Consider the following 24,406-nt stretch of genomic DNA (forward strand, 5'->3'; position numbering starts at 1 on the left):
ATTAGATGAAAGAGTATTCTCAGACAAATCAACTTAATTTCACTTCAGGAATTGCCAACCAATAATTCCTTCTGTTTACCTTTAAGAGGTTTTCTGTATGTAACAGTTCTGGAGTACCAAATCTATTTAAAACTGCTAACCCTGAATACAAGCAAATGGGAAAACCTGAGTCAAGAAGAAAACTCAACAAAAAGAGGAAATGGCTTTTGATGAATTTACTGGCAGTTCAGTGTATGTCCTAGTGGGAAAGCAGAAATTATAAATAAATCTTTTATTTGGTCTGAGCAGGTTTGGGAATACAATGTAGGCATTTATTGGAAACAAAAACACAATATAGTGGAATATAATGTTTTAGTTGTGTTTTCCAAAGTCTCACTCTCCTTAACCACCTGGTTGCCATGTATATATTTCTAAAAGTGTAATAATCCAGGAATAAGATGTCACTGCAGTTTTGCAAGTGCTTAAATGTTAAGATTTAATTCCCATGTCACCTGATGATCTCTATTAATTGAAAAAGTTACTGCATCAGAGTTATACCACCTGCTGAGATTAGTTAAAGCGGAAGCCTGTGGCCTCTGTCGTTGTACCAGGCTTATGATGCTGGACTCTTTGGAGGGGGGGTTGTTCTGGTTTTGGTGGAAATTCTCAACTTTCTTACCAATCTTTTTGAATAAATGCACCTTAAGATTATAGGGGCTTTTTTCCCTTTCCTTTTGTGTTTTAAAGAAACTGGGGCGTGTGGCTCTTTGTCCTGCTTAACACTTGTGTTTGAGAGCCAAATAGACTAGGTCAGGAGGGGATGAGTGTAGAGGACTACTGAAGGTTTGAAGAACTGAAAGTTTGTACAAAATGTCGTAACTTTGGGTGGTCTTCTCTGGATGACACATGGGAATAAGCATTTGAAATGTGATTCATTTTCAAATCAATAAAAGGGGAAAGAAGGTGGCTCCACTTTATAAGTATTCTCAAGTTTTTCATTTTCAAAAGCAGCAGACAAGATTTTAATTTGCAGCAGATTCCTCTTCATAAAAGCACCAGTCCAACAGAGAATGTTCTGAGCTAAGGTTAAGCAGCTTGAAATAGTTAATTTTACAAAACAGTGCAGTAATAATGCTTTTCCCTATCCTTTTCCAGGTTGTTCTTTCTCTTTCATCTACTGAATAATGAATGAGGGCTTAGAGATTTCCGTATATATGGAATAGAATATTTTCTATCAATTTATATACCTTCCTTTTTGTATTTTGAGAGATGAGTCTTTACTTTTTTAACTGCATTTGGATGCAGGAAAATGAAATGTAAAATTTAGCTAAGCAATTTTGTTTTCTTTTATTGTTAGTTTTACTCAGGACATGAAAAATATGGTGGTAATGAGCTTATATAATGTGGAAGGTCAGTTTCCAGTGAACTAAGTAGATGTTGAATATGTAACACTGGAGAAGAGAATATATTGCAAATAGAGCATCTCCCCTGAAGGACAGTGTCATTGCATTGGTGAAAAAAGTGCTGCTTTTTCCTTGTGGGGAAAACTGGTGCTTTGAAAAATAGTGCTTGGTTTCAAAAAATGCAACGGAAGAATTTCATGCTGTGGGTAAATAAGTGAGTTTTAACTGAATTCTCCTTTGAAATGGTTGGAAAGCAGTGGCAGTACTGAGGACAGTAACTTCTGCCATGGAAGTCTCTTCTGGCAAATTGTCCAAGCTTAGGAGTCCAGAGGAAATAGTTGCTGTTCTAGGGCTGATGGCCAGCTCTACCACCATAGAACTTATATTGGGTGCCTGATCTCCCTTCCAAAAGCACAGGAGAAGTTTAGGGTCTCAGAATAAGATTCATAACATCCAGCCACTTTGACTGAAGATATGACTGAGCAAGGCAAGGCATAAACTTGTATCCCAAGGCCCTTTGAGCCTAACTCTGACATAGAAGAATACATTTATTTTCAACCAGAGAGAGTCTGGAATCATCTTTTACAACCAAATGCTAAAAGACAAGTTTTCAGAAGGATAGATGGCCTACTTATTTTTCTGCTGAAAGAGAAAAAAACGGTACCCACTTCTTATATGACAGATTATTGATTAAAACATTCATGAAGTAGGATCTGGTCTTGGTTCGTTTATCAGACAGAAGAGGTTGAAAGACAGAACTTCCACCTACTGGGAGACCACACTAAAAAAAAATTAATAAATACTGAAAATCAATCATGAGAAAACAGAATAGTGAGGAGTTGGGAGGACAGTGGGTTTTTTCTTTTTGAAAATGTTCAAAAGCTGTTTATGGGGAGGGCAGACTAAAGGATTTGGACACAAGTGATACGTGTATTTTTTTAGTCAAATGGGCGGTAAAGCTAACTCAGAAACATTCAGAAGTGAATCATTATACTAGAAATTTCATGAATGCAGAAGCATGTCAGGTCACTCAGAGAGCACTAATCAGGCTGGGAGCATATTACAAAACAGTAGGAGTGAAATTAGACTGCATTCAGTTCATAGTGGTCATACCAAAAACAACACTTGACACTTTCTGCAATTACTCATTTGTGTCGCTTCTTACAAATATTTGTGATATAATATAATAGAAAATATATTTGTGGGTGCAGTAAGGATTTTCCCAAATGAGACCTTTCTTGATGTTATTGCAATAATTTCTTATGGTAAGTGTACCGTGAATACATAACTTTGAATTCGATGCAACAGTGTTGTTGGAAGCTGTTTTCCAACAGACAGTTCTGCCGTTTTGGATTGACTCTCTTCCAGCTGGTAATCATATGGTACAGGTCATGTCACCCCACCCCCCCCCCTTTCTTTCTTCATTTTATTGCAAATAAGATTGCACATTCTTACAATAGTTACAGAGTTGCTATTTTTTTGGCTTCCTCTGCAAGCATTTTTTATTGTTTAGCCTTATCCTATCCCCATATCCAACTCAAATAAAGAAGAAATATTTGCCTGAACTGCAGGAGTAAATGATGACCTGCTGGAGGCAGAAAAAAAGTGAGTGAATCTGAATCTGTGCATGACAGATCAGAGATCAGCTGTGCACAAATATGTCCTCTTGAATTGTTGGTCAGGACATTTACTGTGCTTAATCCTTAAAAATTATTTTGCTTTGCTCATCCTTATGTGTAGAAAGTCATAGTGGGGAGCAGTAGCTAGGAGCCAGTGAACAAAGCAAATTCAGGAGTTAAAATTCAGAACGTTAAGAAAAGGCTCAAAGTACAAGAGTTTTCCAGAACTGCCTTTTCCAAATGTGTGTCCAGTGGTGTCTCTTGAGGCTTTATCTTCCAGCAGAGCAGGGCAAGGTCCAGGTGCATGCAGTTGGCTGAAGTCAGAAATTTCATGGATTTGTCAGATGCGATCTCCCATTTGAGAGCTTCTACAGCAGGGAAAGAACACCTCCTGATGCTAAGTCCTTCCCCTTCTCCACCTCAGCCTTGCTACATCCCGTTGGCAAGGGGAAGGAGTGGTAAATAGAGTTAAGAATGCTCTTTTGATGCTCTTTCCAAATCCCTAATAAAACTTTTGTCTCTTCTGCTGTAACCTCTTCCATCATCTACTACCCCAGTAGATCACTAAAAATTTTCATCCTTTAGTGAGACTACAGACCCATCACTACAATATCAAGATCTGCAGCTGCCCAGCTTTTCTCCATCTCGCTAAAGTGGATGACTGGCTGGTGGGGCCACTAGGGTTGCTCACCTTCATTTACCCCACTGTTGATTCCCAGCTGGAGTAAAGACACCAGTGTTTCTGAAGGCTGGTATCAAGAGACGAGGGAAGAATGGGTATTTTTGTAATAATTTATGTTCAGCGCAGATAAAAGGTAAAGGCTGTGCTGTCATTGGCAATTCAGCCTTGGTCCTCTAAGGAGAAAGAGAAACCTGAAGTTTCCAAGGTGCCCTTCAGTATTCTGCTCCTCTCCCACGAAGGATGCCAGTAATGAGTACATGACATTTGAAATTGCCTAGTAGGTCAGACCGTCCAGCCTAGCATTGCATCTCCTGAGAAAGGTAAGAGCAACAGCAAGAGATGCTGATTAGACAGCACACAAGTAGCTTAGCCACTTTCTGTGGTCCTTTGCCTTTGTGCTGCCCCACCATTCAGAACTACGGAATTAAAAATGTTAGAAAAGTACATCCTGCCTTTTTAGTAATGGGGTTTTTGTTAAGTATCTTTTGTATCTGTTTATGAACCAGCTCTATTTTATGTAATCTATTTCTGAACCTGCTGATACTTTGGACCTCCACAGCCTCATATAGCAGCAAGTTTCAGGAGTTCGCCTTCCTCTTGTAAGGAAGATTTTTAAAATTTCTTTTAAATTGTTCTTCTGCTCATTCCTATGATTAGCCCCCAGTTTTAGCATTGCAGGAATTCAGACAGGTGAACTCTGTATTCTTTGTTATGAGTTGGGAGCAATTTAACATCTGTATACTTAGCAGTCCTAAATCCTTTAAGGAAAAAAAAAACCCTGCAAAAATCAATCTGTATATCCATGCAACTAGGCCAAGAAGGGAAAAGCATTCTTTTTTTTTCTTTTTTTTTCTTTTTTTTTTGGTGTTGGGGGAATCCAACATATTGCTTTTGAGATACATGACTGTGAAGTTAAGACTGCCTCACACTCCATATGCACAAAAAGAGAGAGATAGGATGGGGTGATAAACTTAACTGTGATGTTTCTTGAGTTCTTAGTGTTAAATTCTCCAGTAGAATTATATGTTTGCAAAAGGGGGAATGGAGTAAGAGTCTGAACAAAGAAACTGAACTCCACCTTCAAAGGTCTGCTGCAAATTGGAAATTTCAAAATTGAGTATGCAAATCAAAATTAATTCCCAAAGATCAAGGCTATTTTCATACTAGATTATTAATTTCAAACATCTGCTGTTTAAGTCAAAATAGGCCAGAGAATTAAGTCCATTGGTAGTGCAGAAAACATTGAATTGAGGGGTTTTTTCAACTAAATCTGTCTGGAATCTAATTGTAATTTCAGCCAGCTCTCAGCTGTAACAATTTGGTGTTAAATTATTGTGTGGTGCAGTTAAGTCAGATATCGATATATGAATGTAGTCAGCATGCCAGCTGGGTGAGAGAGGGACCTGTTTCTATAAAGAAAAGTGATATTTTTTTTTTCCCTGCTATTATCTGTTTAGATTTTAAGGATTTTTTTTTTCTGAAAAGCACAAATTGAATTTCCCTTTAATTTTAAGCTGATTCAAATAGGCATGTAAGCTTTTACGCACTTGCACACTAAGTCGATGAACTTGAAAAATACGTAACCCTGGAATTGAGCTTACAAATAACAACTTAGGTTTTATTTTGACTTTCGCATCTTAAATGTGTGTTCAAGGTTTTTTAATTTCATTTAATTCATTTTTCTTAAAACAATGCACTATGCAATGCAAATTTCCTGATAGTGATCATGATTTAAAGTTCAGACTAATTTTTAATACTAATGCCTTCAGTTTTGAACTTCAATTTTTCCTTGCATTTATGACACACAAAATGCTGATTAATACAACTGATTTTAGGAGGAGATGTTGGGAATAATTTAAGCCCTCTTTTTCTTCAGCTTGCTTAGGTTTTTTAAATTACTTGTATCTTTTGTCCAGCTCCTGGACAAGCATTAGCAATGTGTCATCTTCAGTTTGGCTGTGGTACACTGTTTTTGCTGCCTTGCAAAAATGTCAGGTCTCACAAAACAAAAGTGTGTCTTTGTACGTAGCGGTTAAAAAATATGCTATGATTTCATTTTTACTTTCACCAAAATGAAAGGTCTTTGTGGTCAGTTGTATGCAAGTGACAGCTCTGTCATTAAAATGGAATAACCCTGGAGAGGTAGCAAAGGGGAAGATGTTTGAAAACTGAAACTTTATGGTCAAATACTAGTTAGGAACACTCTGTCTAGGGATTCTTCATGCTACATATGGAGATACAGATTTCTATCTTTAGAAATGAAGCTGTCTGCTAGAATTCAGGTTTTGTCATCAAAGGGGACTTTTTATTACAGCTTTCATGCTACAGTATAGTTTTTATTCCAAGCACGATTACATGGTACTAGTGAATGGTGGGTTTACCTTTCGTACCCATACTTTATTTAAATAGAAAAATGGTAATATTTCCTGCGTAGTGAATGTTTTATTTAAGTATGGAATGCAGAAATATATTCCCACAGTTGCCGTTACTTTACAATAGCATATTTTGGCTTCTTTTTAAAAAAATTACTTTTACTTTCATAAATTTTTATTTCTAAAAGGTTTTGACTGTTGAAAATGGGTAAAGGAATGCAGAGCACTTATGCTATGTCAGTATGTGACTACTCAAACATTTGTCATTCTTCTTAAAAGTTTTGTTTTTATTGAGAATACTTTAGAAAAGGCTTCCAGCAGATATGTATATATTCATTTGTGTGACCATATATATGAAGAGTGAGTGACCTCTTTAAAATCCTAGTGTTTGCATTGGAATAATAAATTACCTATTTATTTTATCTCCTGAAAAATAAATCCATCCTTTTCTTATGTATGCCCTAGGCCTCTGCTGAGTAAAAGCAGTGTGATGTGAATCTCATCTGATATTCTACCAACAATTGTGTATCCTTTCATTACATTTACATCAGGTCTGAAATAAGCCTACTAGGTCTTTATATTGGTTCTTTGAAATTCAGGCCACATTCATTTAGTGTTGTGTATGACATCAGGAGTTTAATGGAGGCAATGCAGTTAGAAATGTGTGTTGGGGATAACAAAATCATTGTTCGTCACTGTCAGTGCTAATTAGTTTTAGTGGTGGAAAAAACTTTCATTCAAGTTGCTGAATTGCAATTTTTCAAAAGTGACAGTGGACAAATAGCAATAAGCAATCCAGCAAAGTGATTTAGGACTTTGTCAAAATGGCACTTCTCCCAGTGCCCAATGCAAATGTGCAAAGAAGAGCAATGGTGCGTGGCTTTTACATCAGTGAGGGCAAATAGCTGTCTGAGGTTCAAACTATTTCAGAGTCATCAAGGGAAGAGCACACCTCTTCAGAAAAAGACGCAGTGGTTTGCTTTCGACAGAAAGAAAGAAAAATGCAGCCGCCTTCTGATCTTAGCCACACTTTCACATGACATCGTCTCGTGTGACATAGATAAGCTTAGGAAATGTGCTTCACAGGAGGATACTGTTGTGTAGGTCTGCAAAACTGCCCGGGAAATCATACTTTGAAAGTAGGTTACTGGGGGTAGGGCAGACTATGTGTTATCTTGTAAAATGGGGAAAATTACTGAGGGGAAAAGAAGATGAAAATTATTAGGGACAAGTTCACAGCAGTACACTTAGGCTTAAATACAAGAATGATAAAGTGCACAAGTAAAGGATGGGGAACAGGAGCAGCTTTATAGAAGAGGGTACAGATGTTATTTCAGCACAGAAAGCAGAGCATTAGTCAGCAATGTCATGCTATTGCAAGAAAACAAATACCATCTTGGGATGTATAAACAGGAATATAACTTTCAGGACACAGAAATTAATCCCATAAAGCCTCAGTGAGAGTACTGTGTCCAGTTTGGGGCAACATGTTTCAAGAGAAAAATGAACAAACTAAGAAAGACTCTAATGGAGAGCGATGAAAATGAACAGCAAGCTAGACAATATGACCTGTGAGAGACCTATTCTTCTACCTCGAGAAGGGAAACTTGACAATGACTATGACATTTTTAGAATATACACAAAACTTGTATAAGGAGAAAGGAACTGATGATAGACACTTTACTTCCTTGACAGACAGGATTTAAAAAAATAGCGTATACTGTAGCAAGACAGATTTAGTAGAAATCTCATGAGAAACTTTCTGATCATAGGAGATGCTCTAAAACAGGCTGTATTGAAGGTCTTTGAGAGGAAGAGGAGGCTGGGACAGGCTATATATCAGAAATGCCATTTGTATAAAGCCTTCTGCCTTAGCAAAAGGGATTGATTAGATATGTTTCTGAAGCCCTAACCAGGTCCAGGATGGAATGACACTAGTGCAAAAAATATTGTTAATTGGGATTGTGGCTGGCTTTTGCATAGATTTTTGAAATGTAAAGTTGTTGGGTTTTTTTTTTCTCTGCTCTTTCTCAGATACCTTATGTTCTGTTTAGATATCATCAGTCATCTAACCATGACTGTTTTTAAATTTAATTCTATGTATTTATGCATATTATGCAATTTTATCAAAAAATTAACTCTGTTAAACACGACATTTGAACTGCCCTTTCCAGTTGTGTTTAAGACCTCCCTATTTTTACTGCTCTGAGCACAAAAAGAGTAAAGGGGAACTTTAGGATTTGAGAGGGTTCATTTTCCTCATATGATGACTCAATCTAATTCTTTCCTGGGGGAGCAGAGCCAAAGGTAGCTGTAGATGCTCACAGCTTTATTGAAGACATAGTTGCTACATTTAGTGAGGAAGTAGTTCACGAATGCTTTATTTCCAGTGCTAGACTAGATTGTGTTTTATTCCAGCAACTGGGAGCCCTGTGGTGACACACACACCCACCCACAGGAGCACATCAGTGTTACCCTAACACAACAGAGGTAGACATAGAGCACCCAGCAATATCTAGATTTCAGGGTAGGGACACTCCTAGGCAGATTATTTCCCTTCAGTGCCCATTTTTAAAATGCTACCAGATAACATGTTGGAGGAATCTCATCATGATGACCCAGAAAAATGTAAATGGTCCACTTCTGACACCACATACGAGTTTGTCAACCATTTGTCTGTGGTTGAAATAAATCAGTCTGACCTGGGGGCGGGGGGGGTGCCTGTTTTAAAGGAAAAAAAATTTCATTGCATCCTAGGACACCTGGTAAATTCTTGACTGACGCTCTCTGTCAAAGACTTGGCAAGTGCTAGTATAAGCTTCCTAGAAACCTGTAGCATTACACTCCAGGGAGCTGCTCCAAAAAAGAAAAAAGGTGTCTAATGGAGGAATATAAATAGAATGCCTAGGGTATATGGTATACTCTCAGGACTGCCTTTTATTCTCTTTCATAGTGTGTGCTGCATTCTCTGCAATGGCAGCGATGGCTATATTGGTTTCAGACCATTGTAATGGAAACACATAAATATTTGCCACTTGCTATTTTTCTACCACGTTTTTTCTTCTGCTGTGAAGTGCTTCTTTATTAAAAGCAATCCCATTGCTACCCATTGTCTCCTGTGTGACATACTACTTTATCCCAAGGGTAGCCAGTCTTCCTGGGACTACAAGCACATACTCTTTGTATAGCTGAGAACCATGAGATGTAGTCCATGTACCTTGGAAGTGTTGAAGACCATTACGTGGATGAGAAATTACATTTGCCACCCCAGGATTTCACTGCTCCACTGTAGGCCTGGGCTGGCTGGGTGTGCACCCAGGAGGTCAGTCTTAACTTACAGCGGTGGCTTATCTCTGAACACACAAGGGTTGTGGGTTACCCAGGAGCCAGCACAGCTCCAGTACAGAAGGGATGCTCACCACCCTATGTGGCTCCAGGGTCGGAGGCTGGTAGCCGCTGCGGTGCATCAAGTTGCTGTGCTGTGGGTTTGGACAAGGACTTAACAGGCTAAGTCAAAGGAGAACGTAGCCATTCTGTCCTGAGGAGGTATCTACTGCTGTTTGGACAACAGGTAATTAGGGAGAGATATCTGGTGTATTTGATATTTGTATAGATGCAATAGTTGAGATTTTGGAGGTTTCATAGCAATTAAAACCATGCAAAAGGAAACCGTCTTTAACACTGAAGCAAACTCACATTGCAGCTGCAAAAACTTTGGTAGAAGCCAACGGTGGCTTGGTTTTTCACCAACAGGCATGTACTGATTTAAATCTCTAGCTAACTGCTAGTCTTTTAGGTTTGTTGTGTCATCAGGCTTCATTATACCACTCCATGTAATACATACTGCATGCCAAATTGTTGGCTATCTGCAGAATAACTTGAAAACTTTCAACCAGTTTTCTACTGTGATCAATCTGTTTGTACAGTGTTACTTCTTCCTGAAATGTGCACAAAAATATCCACAAAGAAAATATTAATGCCAGAAGATTTCCTGCCTCTTGTGGCTAAGCAGGGGCAAACTAGAATGGTTCAAGGTCAGACAAATAAGTATCTTGAAGTACGTGGGAATACACATTTCATTACCTACACAGTTTCCATACCTATATATATATATTATTTTTCCTTTGTTTTAGGAAGTAATTTTTTCTTCCTCTCTTGGAGGCCAAAACATGTAGTCTATCCGGTCTCATTTTCTCGTGGGTGAGGATGTTGTTGTCAGCTCTTTTAGCCTTCCTTTTCCCCGCTCACTTCAGTAGATAGGTGTCAGGTGTTTTTTCACTGGTGCCCACCCTCCCCACTGTGCTGTAAGTTAGGAACGTGTGTCCTGGTAGAGAAATCATTAGATTCACTAGTTTTTAATGTAGAAGTCCGTTTATATAGTAAGATGATTTCCATGCCATATGTTAATAATCAGGGTGGTTGTTTTTTTTTTTTAAAAAAAAAAAGGGAACAGGATTAAAAGAAAAGCTAAGACTTTTTTAAAAGAAACTGATGGTTTTGGTTGGCCAATATTCTTTATGTTATTGATGCTATGTGGGTCATTTTTGGTTCATTTCAGCTTAGAAGATGGAATTAGCCTAGTCAGCTTCATATTTCTTCATTGTCTTTTGCTTGCTGAAAATCATGACTTAGAAGGGAAGTATTGTTTCAGCTGCCAGGACATGAAGTAGATTTTAGAAGTAAAATCTTAATCTAGAATTTTGGGGACTTTTTTGGATTTACCATTAGAAAGCTTCTGTCTGTATTTCAGCTTATGATCCATTTGTGTTTTACAGAACTAGATATAGTTTCTTTTAAATGTTTTATATGTACTAGCTTACTGCACTTAATCGGTAACCAGCATAGTCTTCTGTGTCTTTTGTAACAACTAAGTCAGTTTTTATGTCACTTTGATTATTTGACTTTCTGTGCAGACTCAATAACCTTAGTTTGGCCTCCTTTGGGGAGACAGATGATAAATCTCTTTTGTCTTCTGAACATACGCTTAACTTGCTTCAAATCTCCGTTTCTGACAATGTCAGTCATTCTCCAGAGCTCCAGATAATGAGTTAACTCTAAATAACAGTATCCAATCACAGTTGTCTAGGATGAAAGGCAAACTTTTTTTTCTCGTATAAGAAAAAACAAGAGTAACCGGTCATCTCATGGCTTTACACGAAAGGACCACCTCCTCTCCCCTGCTCTGTGTCGCTGCATAGCCATAGATAGGTGACTGGTCAGTCCTTTCACTAGCCATCAACTCTGATACCACATGTAGTCATGGATCAGAGGAGGGATGACGAGCTGGGACTACAGTGGCAGTGGGTGCTGTTACTGAGTCCTCAGCTCCAAAAAGTTGTAGCTTTCTGCAACCCAGTGCCATGCACTGGGTTTAAAGCTGAAACAAGCTGACTTTCATGTAGCTTGCAATGTGAAAAAGAGGTCTCTAACACCTTGGAATCTCTCCTCTAATTCTTAGGGTTGCCAACACAGAGTATGACCACGTGGCTGGCCAGGTCTGCATATTCGTGTGTAATGTCTCATGACATGTCTGTTATTTTCCTGATTTTCTGCTTGCTTCAGTTCATCTGTGACATTACCTCAAGCTTGCTTGTTTGGAAAAAACAAAATTAACTTCTAGTAATCTGCCTATTGAGTTCTAAGATGAAAGATTTCAGTGGTGTATTTCAGCTCGTGTTACTCTTTTTATGTATCATGGCTATTTGTATGTCATACACTACTCTGGGCAAGTTGTTCAATATATCACTATTTGTTTCCTGTCTAGTTTCGTAACTTTTAATAAGTAGGGGAAAGATATATTTCACGCAGTCTGAATTATGTTCTGAATCTCAATATGAGATGGCAATCACAAATGAAATGCATTTTACTTTGAACTGTATTTAAAGATGTTGTAGATTGTTAGGAGTGTCTGTGGCCATTGTGAAGTATCATCACGTGTTGTGGACAGTGGTGTTACGAAACCTCCACTAAGATTTCAATGTGTGAAAAGATTATTGTTATGTGTTGTTGATTTATAAAAGGGAACCTTAGTTCCTAAAGGAAAGCCTTATTCTTTTTAATCCAATTAAATCATATTCCACAACAAAAAGGTGTTGAACTTGTATGTTAGCAAGTAAAGGACTTAGCTGTTTATAAAATTTTGGCATCAAACCCAACATTAATAAGTAAGCCAACCTCTAGTCAAACTGTTAATAATTTGCAAAAGTAAAGAATAGGTGTTTAAATCTCTAAAAGCAAGGGAATAGAAAGTTAAATTTGAAACCTTAGCTGCAGTCCATTGCAAAGTGCTTAAGACTGTAATACACAGTCATATGTTGTACTAGGAGAGGTATTCTTCTCTTTATACATATATACATAACTATACTGTTGTACATTCCCTTTACTGACAGAAAAAAAATGTTTAAAAATATTACTTTTTCTCAATCAGAACCTGAACCCAAATTCTTAAGATTGAAAAAAAAGAACAATGACCCTCCCCGTCACCCACCTGCCTTTCTTTTATTGGCACTTTTTGCCTTGTCCCATCTCATCCCTCCCGAGGCGTTCATGCTCTGACATTTAGCAAATGTAGTCCAGCATTTCATAAAAGAATATTTTATTGAGACATCTTTAAACTCCAAATGTGTGGACAGATCAAGAAAGCTTATAGCTTAATAAGTTTTTTTTTTAAACCAGCCTCCAGAGTTTCTCCTGCCGCAGAGTCTGTGGGTTGATAGCTTGTCTTTGGAAGTAAAGTTCCGAGGTAAATCCATGAAGGGCTGCAAATGTGTGATATGTAGTTACTGAATAAAACTAATTCCATTTTTATTCAGTGTAATGAAAGCTTACTCAGGCTTAGTCAATCCATTTGTTAATATTGCTACATTAATTTCCTATCATACATATGAAATGAAGGCTTCAGTTACTTAAGCCAAGAACTAACTACCAGTCTGGTAGCAAATGATCTTATCATCTAGCCATGGGTAATTTTTCACTTGCCACTTTCTAATTTACATTACAGTGTGGTGATTTTTTCTCTCTAAACCATTTTATTGAGGTTGTTCCTTAAGCCTTATCTCTCATTCCAGACTTTTTAATGCTAGGATTAGTTCTCTCTTAATCCTGAGTTGCTTCCAGCACATTGGTCTGACATCCTGGAAGACTTTAAAGTTATCACTGAAGCCAAGTTTGTCTTAGCATGACTAGGTGTCTCTCTGCTTTCTAAGCAACATCCTTCCGCTCCAAACAGCAACACCCTAGATTTATCTATATATTTTAGGTATTTTCTTCAATACCTCCACATCTCAGTTGATACCTCCAGTGATATCTAACTGGGTATTAATTTCTTGCTGATTCTACCTCCTGAGGCCACAAATGTTATACTAAGATGTTATGGGAAAAGCAGGATACTATTCTTCTTTTTCAGCTGCAGATTTTTTTTCCCCATACATTGAATTAAGCAGTGGGTATTTTTAAGCATCAATTTAATGGCGAACAAGGTGCAATATAATCCTAAACTACAACTCACCACGAAATGACCTGAATTCCATTTGCTCAGTCAAAAAGGCTTCACCTTCACTGTAAGTGCTGGCTGCAGATACATTGTGAAGATCTACCTCTGACCTCAACCTTCAGAAGTGTAGACACCTTATTTAATGATCTAGTTTTGGCTTCTTGCTAGAGAACAGCAAGGCATACTTGGCACATTTGAATGTGGATGTCTCATTCGCACAGAGCAGCAGAAACTTTGGTTTTGTTTTAAAGTCCATTGAGATAATACCACAGAGAAGCATCAAGCTGACAAAATGGAGCTGTTTAGTAGAAGGTAGTCGGAAGTCTTGGACCTCTTGGGATAAAAGTATATTGTTTGGAACATAATAAACAATCTGTATTTTTCCTTATATCCCAGCTCTCAGGGTGGAATGTCAATCTTGATGACAATATGTTGAATCTAAAGGCCCTGGTATATCAACTTGTGCCGACTTACATCTCAGTTTAGACTTTCATATAGCCAGCTTATGCCTTTTGTCAAGGTTATCTTTGACTTGAAACTTTTGTTGTATCTAGTAGAGAGATGAATAAACAGCAAAGAAGGAAAACATTTTCAGTCTCTGGATTATAAACTGTGAGGGAAAAAAAAAAAAAAGCAAAGCTTCCCACTCTTTGGTTTTTAGACTTTTTTTAGACTGCACTGGCCAAATTGATCTGTTGGCAGAAAAAGGCGGGAAGAATAATAATAATCTGCCACTTTTGATTTTGGAATAAATCCTAAGTATCAGAGGTTTGGGGAATAACTGTCCCTGAGGTCACTTTCACTTTAAAACATAGAGTCATCAAGCTTCAGAAATCTTCATAGTTAGACATAATGGAGCCGAGACGACTTTTGGAAAAATCATACTTGTTAAAAATGAGGCAGGTGATGTATTTTGGGACGAGTCTGCAATGTCAAGCAGTCTGTATTCCTGTGCCTTCAAAGTACACTTAATGATTGTAGTAGAAACAGGGTCCTGCCAAGCATCTTGTAAAGAAATCCCTGCTTAACTTTCCAGAAGTGTAATGTAGGTCTATTAATTTGCATGTGCTGCACTATACGTTAGAGAGGCACCTGTGTCTTGAAATTCAGTACCACCCTCATGGAGTAGCTTAGAGCTAATCAGAGGGTGGTAAAAACAGCAGTTTGTAAAACTTAACTGGACATGCCCAGAAGTTGATTTAGTGCACACTGTTGCATGTGAGTCCATCTAGAGGGAAGAGGAGTTGTGTAAGGGTCGTTTGGTTTGGGGTTGTTTTTTCTGTAAAGAAAAAGAGGATGGCAAAGCCTGGAGCAAATCACAGTAATTTTCCTTACATGAGTGCAAGAACTCCTTTCCCCAGAGGTCTGCTTTTAACTAGCCACTAGAGTTTGCTGTAGCAGTGGCACAAACCTCACAAATCTGTTATGAATAGAGAGTGCTGTGTACCATCACTGCCTTTGAATGAGAAACAGAGTTTAGGGTAGAATGTGGATCACTCAAATGGCATCACTTCATGCCAAGTTTCAGTCCAGTGTGAATGTTTATGGCCTCTGAAAATTCTGTTGTAACATAAAGGCTGCCAGATTCTTAAGTTCAGCGGTGTTATTGGGCTCCTAGTATAATACAAATGTTTTCTTTCTTCATATGATTTATGGGCCTGTCTCTGTATCTTTTATTTTTCTGGGATCTTGGGTAGTGAAGCAGAGTCTTAAGCATGCCAAACCTCTAACTGACAGCTATCTCACTGGTACTAGAAGAAGGGAGATTTGTTGGTCAGAGTACCCAGCTGACCAAAGAAAATAGCTTACAGTTGGCATTGACAAAGAGAAGTGCAGTAAAAATATCACGAGTCCAAATACGCAAACCACAGACAGTTGAAGCCAAACCTGGGACACGTAAATGGTCCAACAGTTTGAACCAGCACTTTTTCCAAGCAGATAAAAGAATTTATATAAGGTAGAGTTGTTAATTTTCATGCTCTGCAAAAATAAGCAGATCTTGGAAAGCTAAGATTTTTTTTTTTTTTTTTTTTTTTTTAAAGTGAAGTCATTGACAAAATGAAGTGCTTATTACTAAAGGAATGTGTGCCAGGATTCCTTAAACAGTGCCATTAGTAAGGCAGGGATGATTACCCTGCTGATACAACCAAGACATAAATACATTGAAGACATTAGGTAAGTTAGGAATTTGTAATATTATAACTTAATGTGTGTGCCAGGATACTGGAAGCAGTCTGCTGTTTGTGTTCTTAACTTATAAACTGTGAAATGCAATTTTGCTTTAACACTTGCAGTCCTGAGGAAGAACTACTCTTTTTAAACGCACGCTATGTAGCCAAGATACTTTTCATTGTTTATTAATACAGAGTAATTTCACACTTTGGTCAATGGATGTATTAGGTTTTTGTCCAGCTGGTCATTTTCAGCTTTTATTCTTGAAGAAAGCACTTTTAGGCATTGTACAACTTCTCTCCCTTATTTTCATGCCAGCTTAAACCTAGCTTGACCTGGCACCATTTCAGAACACACATTTTTATTCTCTGAGTTCTCCCTGCTGGAGCTATTTAAGACTGAGGTTGCCAATTTAGTGTCTGTTCACTAATCACTTTGAGCCAAGTCTGACCCAGATGGTAGTTTTCTTTCCCATCAGAAATAAACCTAAATTTGTTGAGGAATAAGAGCTGTGTCAGGTTTATAATGATGTATCATGGTGTCGTGAGGGTCTTTGGAAGCTTGTAAAAAGGTATCCACCGTCCATAGATCTTCTGAACACAGAGCAGTCTGCAAAACCATGTGTCATGCTTTTACATGTCACAACAGAAAAAAGTATGAAGCCACTGTCCTTCGAGTATCAGCTGTGAGCAGAGTGGAATATAGTTGGCACTTTAAACAATATAAGGCAGAAATGCAGCTTCCATTCCCTATGAGGTGTGTAACAGAACAGAGAGTATCTATTTTCGTGCCAAATACTGCAATATTTGGATAGAAGGAATCATTTTGGAAATTTTACATTTAAAACTTTAATTTAAGGGAGATGCAATGTTTCCATCAAAAATTACAGGTTTGTTCTGAATCTAATTATGTGCCTCTTTTAGCTTACAGTGTATTTAAGTGACAACATAACAGCATCTTTAATTTGATTTCAGTCCTTGAATAACATTTAGAAAGAAGTTGTTTGTAACATGCTACTGACAAAAAAAGCTTAGTTTCAGGCTTTTAGTTGTGAAGTTTTCACAGATGTTCTTGGTTACCTACTTAGGTGAGTGGAAGGCACCAATCTGTAGCACACCTGAGTGGAATGGAGAAATAGGACTGTGTAACATGATTCACTATCCCTGACCAGCTTGACAGTCCTTTTCTGTTCTTCTGTGAGGACTGCTCCAGTGCAGAATGAGTGCTTTCTGGTGTTTTTCAAGTTTCTGCTTCCCCTGCATCTTGTCTGGTTTTCCACTCTTTGTGCTGAGGTTGGTGTGGGAAAGCACAGTGCAATTTCAAGTCCAAAATTTTGGGAGAGAATAAGCAGTGCAAGCAAAAGTGACTGCAGGTATGTGTGCCTAGTCTTCAAAAGATCAGCCCTGAGATCAATAAGGAGAAGTCTTGTCCCTCGAAACCATTGATTCCCGAATCAAGCTCTTAGAACTTTCTCTTAATGATGGACTTCTACGACCTAAGTCAGTGACTGGTGGTGGACTTTTCTAATGCCTTCTGAGAAATTTCTTTTCAAAGTGTCATCACCGTGCCCATTGAGAAAACCCAAGTCCCCCGTCAGTGTTGAACCTGACACTAGTGCCAGTAGCTTTCTCAAGTTTCTAGGTCCTGACTGCTAGTAAGACTTCAGATTGATCTTGTGGGTGGTTTAGTATACTTCACTGGCTCTAAACGTTGTTCCTCTGAGGTCTGTTTACTGATCATTACCTGTGTTTTCGCTCAATATGCTGATACAGCATGAAGAGGTATTTCCTTTATATGGACACATAAATAGGGAACGCTGCTTTTTCTCAGCGCAGCAGCTTCCCCTGACTGAAAAGAGCAGTCAGCAAATCAGAATGCTAATACTTCTCTACAGAGAAAAATATTCATTAAACAACAGATTGTTTTAAATAAACCTAATTTAAAACATAAGGAAATAATACAGCATCTTGCGTACCACTAGCAATCACTGTACTTCTAAATCACTCCTGCTTATTTATATCATATCTGTGCTTTCTGTCAAATATTTTACTTCTATAATGTAAATGAAGTTTAAATATATGATTAAATGTGTGTGTATTTTAATTTCAATATATATTGTTATGTAAATACTTCATTTACAGTATGGGATAAATCTCTATTTGTTTTGAAACTTTATACTGTCGTTTACTATCATGCTTACCAGGCTGGTTTGCTTTTAAAGTAGAGCAGATCTATGCCACTACAGCATTGAAGTGAACTACAACATATTGTAGTGTTATGAAATTCTGTAGCTAAGGAGTTGCGTAAACAAATAGTGGGAATTTAGTAAACGTAAAGTAAAGGAGTAAAACTGAATTCTACTCATTCCATCCCTCTATATCTAACTCTGAAATCCATAGACTCCCCAAAATGGAAGAATAGTGAGAGAGCAGCTGAAAACTAGGATGTGCTGATGGATTTCCTGTGACTTTGGTTGGAAGTTGGGAGTTTATTTTTGTAAATTCCATTTAAGCAATAATTACAAAGGTAATTGAGTAGATATGATTTATAGAACTTTCAAAAGAGCCTGTGAATTGCAAATGCTGTTTCTTACTACTTTTTTCATGAAAGCAAATCACTACTTTTGAGCTTGAAAACTTTGTTTATTTGTATTGCCCAAAAGTTTTGCGGAAATGGGTTTGCATTCCTCTTTGTTCAGTGTTTCCTAGGCATGTGGAGGAGTAGACCTGCAGCAGCAGTACTGTGAAAGAAAACTAGTTGTGGAAGTTTTGAATATTTGGGAGATGGATAAGGGGCTGGGAAATTGTGGGAGGTCCCAGCCTGGGTTTTGCTCATTTTATTCAGTGTGGTTTGGGAAAGGGTGAAAAGGAAGAAGAGAAGAATCTAAAGTACAGATTCTGCAATGCACTTAGTGGAAATTTTCAAAATAAAGCCAAGCTTTTCCACTCTGAACCTCATAAGAGGGATATGGACAACTAATGGACTAGTATTCATTTATCAATGAGTGCTGGTAATAATCCATTTATTCCTATAATAGGTGCTGTGTTTTGATATTGAGTAGCTCTTCTGGGGTTCTTCAATCTATTTGAAGACCATCTACCATGACTTTTTTAGCGCTTAATATTTATTTTTTTATTGTTATATTTTATTTATACTAAATTTACTCAGTTTCATTTCAGTTGTTGAATTTGTTTAGTTTTCAAAAAATAATTTTGAAAAATGCTTTTGCGGTTCCTGTTTAATGAGAACATGATTCATATGTAATACTCCCATCAGAGTCAGAAATTATTGAAACACGCAGCTAAAGAAAAATATATCCCAAATGGCTTATAGTTGAAGAAGAAAAGGAAAGCACATAACAGTGTGATCAGAGGAAGAACTGGCAAAATTCTTTTATAGCAGGTGTTTCTTTCCTGTTCGATTTCTTCCTTTGTAGTGGGGTCTGCTGTGCAAACTCCATCACAGATTATTTATTTATTTGTTTGTTTCTCTTTTAAATCCACGCTTTAAATAACTCTCTTCTCACCAAGCTTTCTCCTCTCTATTTTAAACACTCGATAGTTGGTTTTAATCTGATGTCTAGCTGTACTGTTGTATTTATGTCAATGGAAAGGCTTTAGAAAACATACTGATAGTGCAGATCCAAAGTGATTGACGTGAAACTAAGAGCATGTGGCTGCTGTAAGGAGCACACTCATCCTGTTTTGACTCTGCATTCTTCCTCCTCCCTCAGTCTTATACCGAAACTAATGCGGTGAGTGGAATCTGTGCTGTGATCCAGTTGAAAACTACTTGCATTTTTTTTCCCTTTTCTTTTGTACAGCAAGTTTTCTTGTTGAGCCAGAAATGCTGTCATGCATACTCACTCTTTAGCTGACTGCATGTCATCAAGCTCCATTTTAAAAACAGCAGGTAGGACTCACAGGCATTAAGCTGAGGGTGATATTACCCAAATCCAGTCCAAATTAGTCATTTTCTCTCCTTCTAGTTTATAGCCATCTAGAAGGGAGGGAATATTGGGCAGGAGATACAAGTAGGAGACATATGCTAAAGTTATTTTCTGCTCAGGTGTTTCAAAATGCTGAAAGGCTTTAGCTGGACTTCTTCTTGGATTCTCAGAGTCCTGTTTAGGCCTTGATTGGCTTTGGATGGTTCTTTCATTAGCTTTAGTTAGGTGCTGGTTTGGTTGCCTAAAATCCTTGGATACTCTACTCCTTCCAAACCATTACATTTCTGTGAAGTACACAAATGAAAAAGATGCAAGTCAGTTCATCTCAGGCAGCAACAAATCGTTATCGTGAGCAGCAAGCACGATGGGCTGCAATGGAACAGGGAGCGTACTGAGCGGGAGAGTTAAGGTGTAACAATTCTTTCAGGGAGAGACAGAATTCCACAGACTGATGGATTTTATGGATTCATTGCTCTTAAATAAATGTTCTTGATTGCTGCCCCCACGAATTACTGTAAATATGCTTTTGATATCAGGCATTCTGCTGTGTTAGATCTGAATAACAGTACAAGCAGTTTGGTATCCAACTCACAGCTTATTCCAATTCCCCTGTCCTATGCTAGGACTCCGGTACAGAGTTGCATGGGCTAGTTTCTCTCTGAGCACGGCCAGTCTCACCCTCATAAAATCAAAGATCTCTCTGAGAGCTTGAACTCTCAGACCTCTGTAACCTAGTGTGCAAGTCTCAAAGGCCAAGTGTAGCAAACGACACATAGCGGGCGATGGACAGGACTTTCCTTGCTAGGCCCTGGTACCTATTGGAGTATCTCAGGATCATGTTTTATATCCACAGTGCAGTAACATGGCTTCCCTCCCTTTTTATAATCCCCTGGGGTAGAGTTGGCTGGTTGGTAGATTACAGCAGAGTTTGCAACATGATTTCACAGAAGAGACCAGTATAAAGTAACTGGGGGACTGAGCAGTCTCACAGTTGGGACTCAAGCTTTGTAGACGTGGAGTTTTGGCTAGTGAAAAATTGTTATGCCTTCTTGTCTATTCTAACTTGCCTTCTCTGGGGAGAGCAGAAGTCTGGGACCAGACAGTAGTGCAGCTGCTACTCCCACTAAAGTGAGAAACGTCTGAGCCTTTGTCACCGTACTGCAACTTTGGGTAAACTTCCTAAGTCTGGCAAAGAGGGCACTAGGGATGTCCTCAAAATCTGGCTGAGAGAATCTGTTGACCCATTTTAATTTTAATGACAAACTTCTAAGGTGCAGTGTGCCAGGGAATAATCTTTTTGTTTCATCTGCATTGACTCAATTTTGCCACATTTCTAGAAAGAGACAGAAAGAATATTGTTCATTTTCAGATTAGGTAGGATAGATGAGAAGGAAGGAGGTGCTAAACTATGTGGAGTTCCTCTTTTGCTAAGAAATGCCTAGAGAATCAGAAAACTAGCTCATGCTGTGCACTACATCAAACCAGTATTGAGTGATTTTGATGCATTCCTGGCTTTCCTTTCTGATGTGATACATAAGCAACATGCACATGAATGCTGCAAACTTCTATATTATTATAGTGCATGTGTGTTAATCCATGCTTGTGCTTTCTAGTGAATTCTTTGAGGCAGTGCCCCTTTTCTCTTGTGCTTTCTTTGATCCATAACATCTACGTTAAAGCTGGACAAAATGAAAACTAACGTTCTTGCTGAAAGCAAGATAGAAAGTCCCCTTTGAGTTCAGTCGTGCAACAAGCCTGCTGCATTGAGGAATGTGGAGGAGATTCTTTGAACATACCACTGTAGTGTGGAAGAAGCCCACAATAAATGCAATAACCTGTTCATTAGTTTCTACTGCACATGAAACTCTCTTTTTTGCCAATTCTTTTTCCACTGTCTAATTGTATTAACAAAGCACAGAATGTTGAAGGGACCAGAGTACGTCTGGTCCATCTGCAGCATCCCTAACATTTCATCATCATTTTATTCTATGTATGAGTCCTGCCGTAAAGTGCAGCACCACTGGCATAAATTGAACGATCACGTTGTGTGCTGCTAGCAGAGGATGGGGAAGGCAATTAATGTCTGTGAACACTCATGTAGCATTTCTCTCATTGCCCCTTTTACTCATGTGAAAAGAGGAATCAGTGCAGTGTCTGTAGTGCATCGTTCATCCTACATGGATCACGTAGCTATTACCCTGAATATACAATAGACTCTGTTCCTGTTTGCTCGGAATAAAGATAGCAAAAACAGCAGCCAAACTTCCCAGGGACAATTCTGCTGTCAGTGCTCCGGCTAAAACAGCAGTGGCTCAGCACTTTTTTCCCCTCATCAGCGGCCTTGCTGTTTCCCATGCATGCCCTGTCTTCATTTCTAGTGTGACACTTCGTCTGCATCCACATGGTGGAATTTCAGTGGCAAAAATTCCCACTGTTGCTTCTGCTGGTTCAGCAAAAGGGGTCTTTTGTCAAGTAGTTTCCAGCATTTCTGCTGCTTTTTGTTGTATCGCTTTGCCCAGCACAGATGTAAGCACTTCAAAGTCCTTTTTTACTGGGACAGACATGTAGAGATTGCAGCTTCAACTCAGCTTCACTGTCTTCTTCTGTGTGCTATGTATTTTGTTCTCTCCTCTATGTACCTGCATGGTTATCTTGCACAGACAGTAGGAATTACTTCATGTTTTTTGTCTCCTGATTCTGTGTCTTCTTTTCTTTTCCCTTTTAAGATACAAAGCAATAGTCAAACACACTGCATTACTTCTGCTAATTTCTTTATGTGGTATCTTGCCCCATGGAATTCAGTGGCAATCAAGTCATTGGATTCAGCAGGCAGCCTTTCTATGAGATCTGATAACTCCTTGTAATTTTTATATATTCCAGTAAGAAGTTTTCCTCTAAAAATATTATTTCTGTAAGAAAAAGGGTCTTATTACTATTCTTTGTTTCCAATGCACTATAAAAATATGGAAGTCTGCATACTAGGCAAGAGCTCATTTAATTAAACCTGCACAGATACGAAAATTTATCTTTTGTTTTGAACCTAGAACCCACAAGAAAGATGATGTATCAGTGACACGTATATCAAATACTTATCAAATTGTTCACAAGAAGGTTGTATGTACAGAATAACCTTCCACTAATACATACTAATTGTTTTTGCTAATGTTATGTTTAGTGACTGATATTGCATATTGCACAAAGAAGTTAGACTATCTCAGCCCAGAAATGATTAGCCATGCAAACAAAGCAGAGACCAGAGAAAGTCTTCTGACATATAGGCAATGTCACTGGTGTGACGGTCCTAAAAGTCTTATATTTATACTTTGGTTAACTAAAATTTCCTGGTGATCCAGGCACTAGTTCCCAGTATCTTTTAATATATATTCAGACTAACATCTTGCAGTGCCCAAAAGTATGCTAGTGGTTGAGCAGTCCAAATAAAATAGCACAAAGTTGCTGCCATAAAATGCTCATTATCTGAGACCCTGATCTTGCAGGCACCCAACCACATGCATAGATTTGCTCCTGTGAATGGCTTCACTGATTTCATTGGAACCTCTCAGCTAGATAAAATTATACACTACTTAAATGTTTAAAAGTTCAGGACCTCCGACTGAACATGGTATGACTTAGTGGGTAGAGGGAAGAAAATACTGGGAACGGCAATGATACAGCTGTTATGTATCACCTCGTTAATTTTATTATCAATAAGATATGGACTCGAGATACCTGGATACCTGAATATTTTTGTTTCTTTATGGTTTAAGCTTTTTCTGATAGTTTAGAAGAGGCTTTAGTCTGACAGATTTTCTTTTGTCTTCTAAAAGTTTTTTGATAAAACTCTTAATAAACCTACTATCAGGGGATTTATTTTATTTGTGTATATATTAAACATTTTCTGTAACTCTATGAAAACTAGCGGAAAAAATTAGGAAAGAATACACACACCTGGGTAATATATCCTGGGCCACTATTGGTGTACTTATCTTTTAGCCTGCCTTCCTAGGGCAGTAAGTCTTAGGTGAGATCACTGTCTTTTGTCTGTTAGTATTTCATCCTCCAAACTTTTGAACCCATGGTAAATTTCAACCAAAACGGACAGACGTACAGCTATGGTCTTGCGTGTTTTGTGCAGGTCTGCCACTGGTGGAAAAGGGACCTTGAAGTTAAGGCCTCTACTGAACAAAAAGCAAAATGTGACTATTAAACAGTGTGATAGGAGCCAGCCAGTCAAGTCAATATAGGCATATGGTCCCCAAGAAACATATGTAGATCCAGACCAGCCACAATGGTAGCATCTATTGGCTGGCAGAAAGCCCCTAAAGGTAAGAAATTGTTACAATGGAAAGGAGAACATGGGGGACAGAAGACAGGAATTAAGCCTTTATTAGAGACACTGTCCATGAAACAGGTAGTTTTCATGTAGTTGTATGTGAGCCCCAATTTAAGGGGAGCGGGTTACCTGCTTTACAATAGTTCATGTAAGGAGAGGTCATTTGTTTGTTCCTCTGCTCGCTTTCAATGATCTCAGGCCAGACGCAGCACCTTATTGTGCCTCTTCAGTGAAATCAGATGCTCTATACACACAAAAGGAAATGGAGAAATGCAGTGGTGATTGAATTCTTATCATTCACTCTGACCCAGAAATCTTTAGTCAGGTAAAAGTTTTGTAGCCTCCTTATAGTAGTGGCAGCTGAGAGAAGGGCATAGGATTCAGTCCTTTAGTTTGATCCTTTAA

The 24,406-nt window shown here is 38.3% G+C and overlaps 1 protein-coding gene across 15 annotated transcripts in view; it reads left to right on the forward strand.

The window, feature by feature from the left end:
- Positions 1–24,406, forward strand: part of LOC104323056 (potassium voltage-gated channel subfamily KQT member 1) — a 517,159-nt gene that overhangs the window by 171,577 nt on the left and 321,176 nt on the right. The gene's annotated exons all lie outside the window — the stretch shown is intronic.

Source organism: Haliaeetus albicilla, chromosome 19, assembly GCF_947461875.1.
Source record: "Haliaeetus albicilla chromosome 19, bHalAlb1.1, whole genome shotgun sequence".
Lineage (NCBI taxonomy): Eukaryota > Metazoa > Chordata > Aves > Accipitriformes > Accipitridae > Haliaeetus > Haliaeetus albicilla.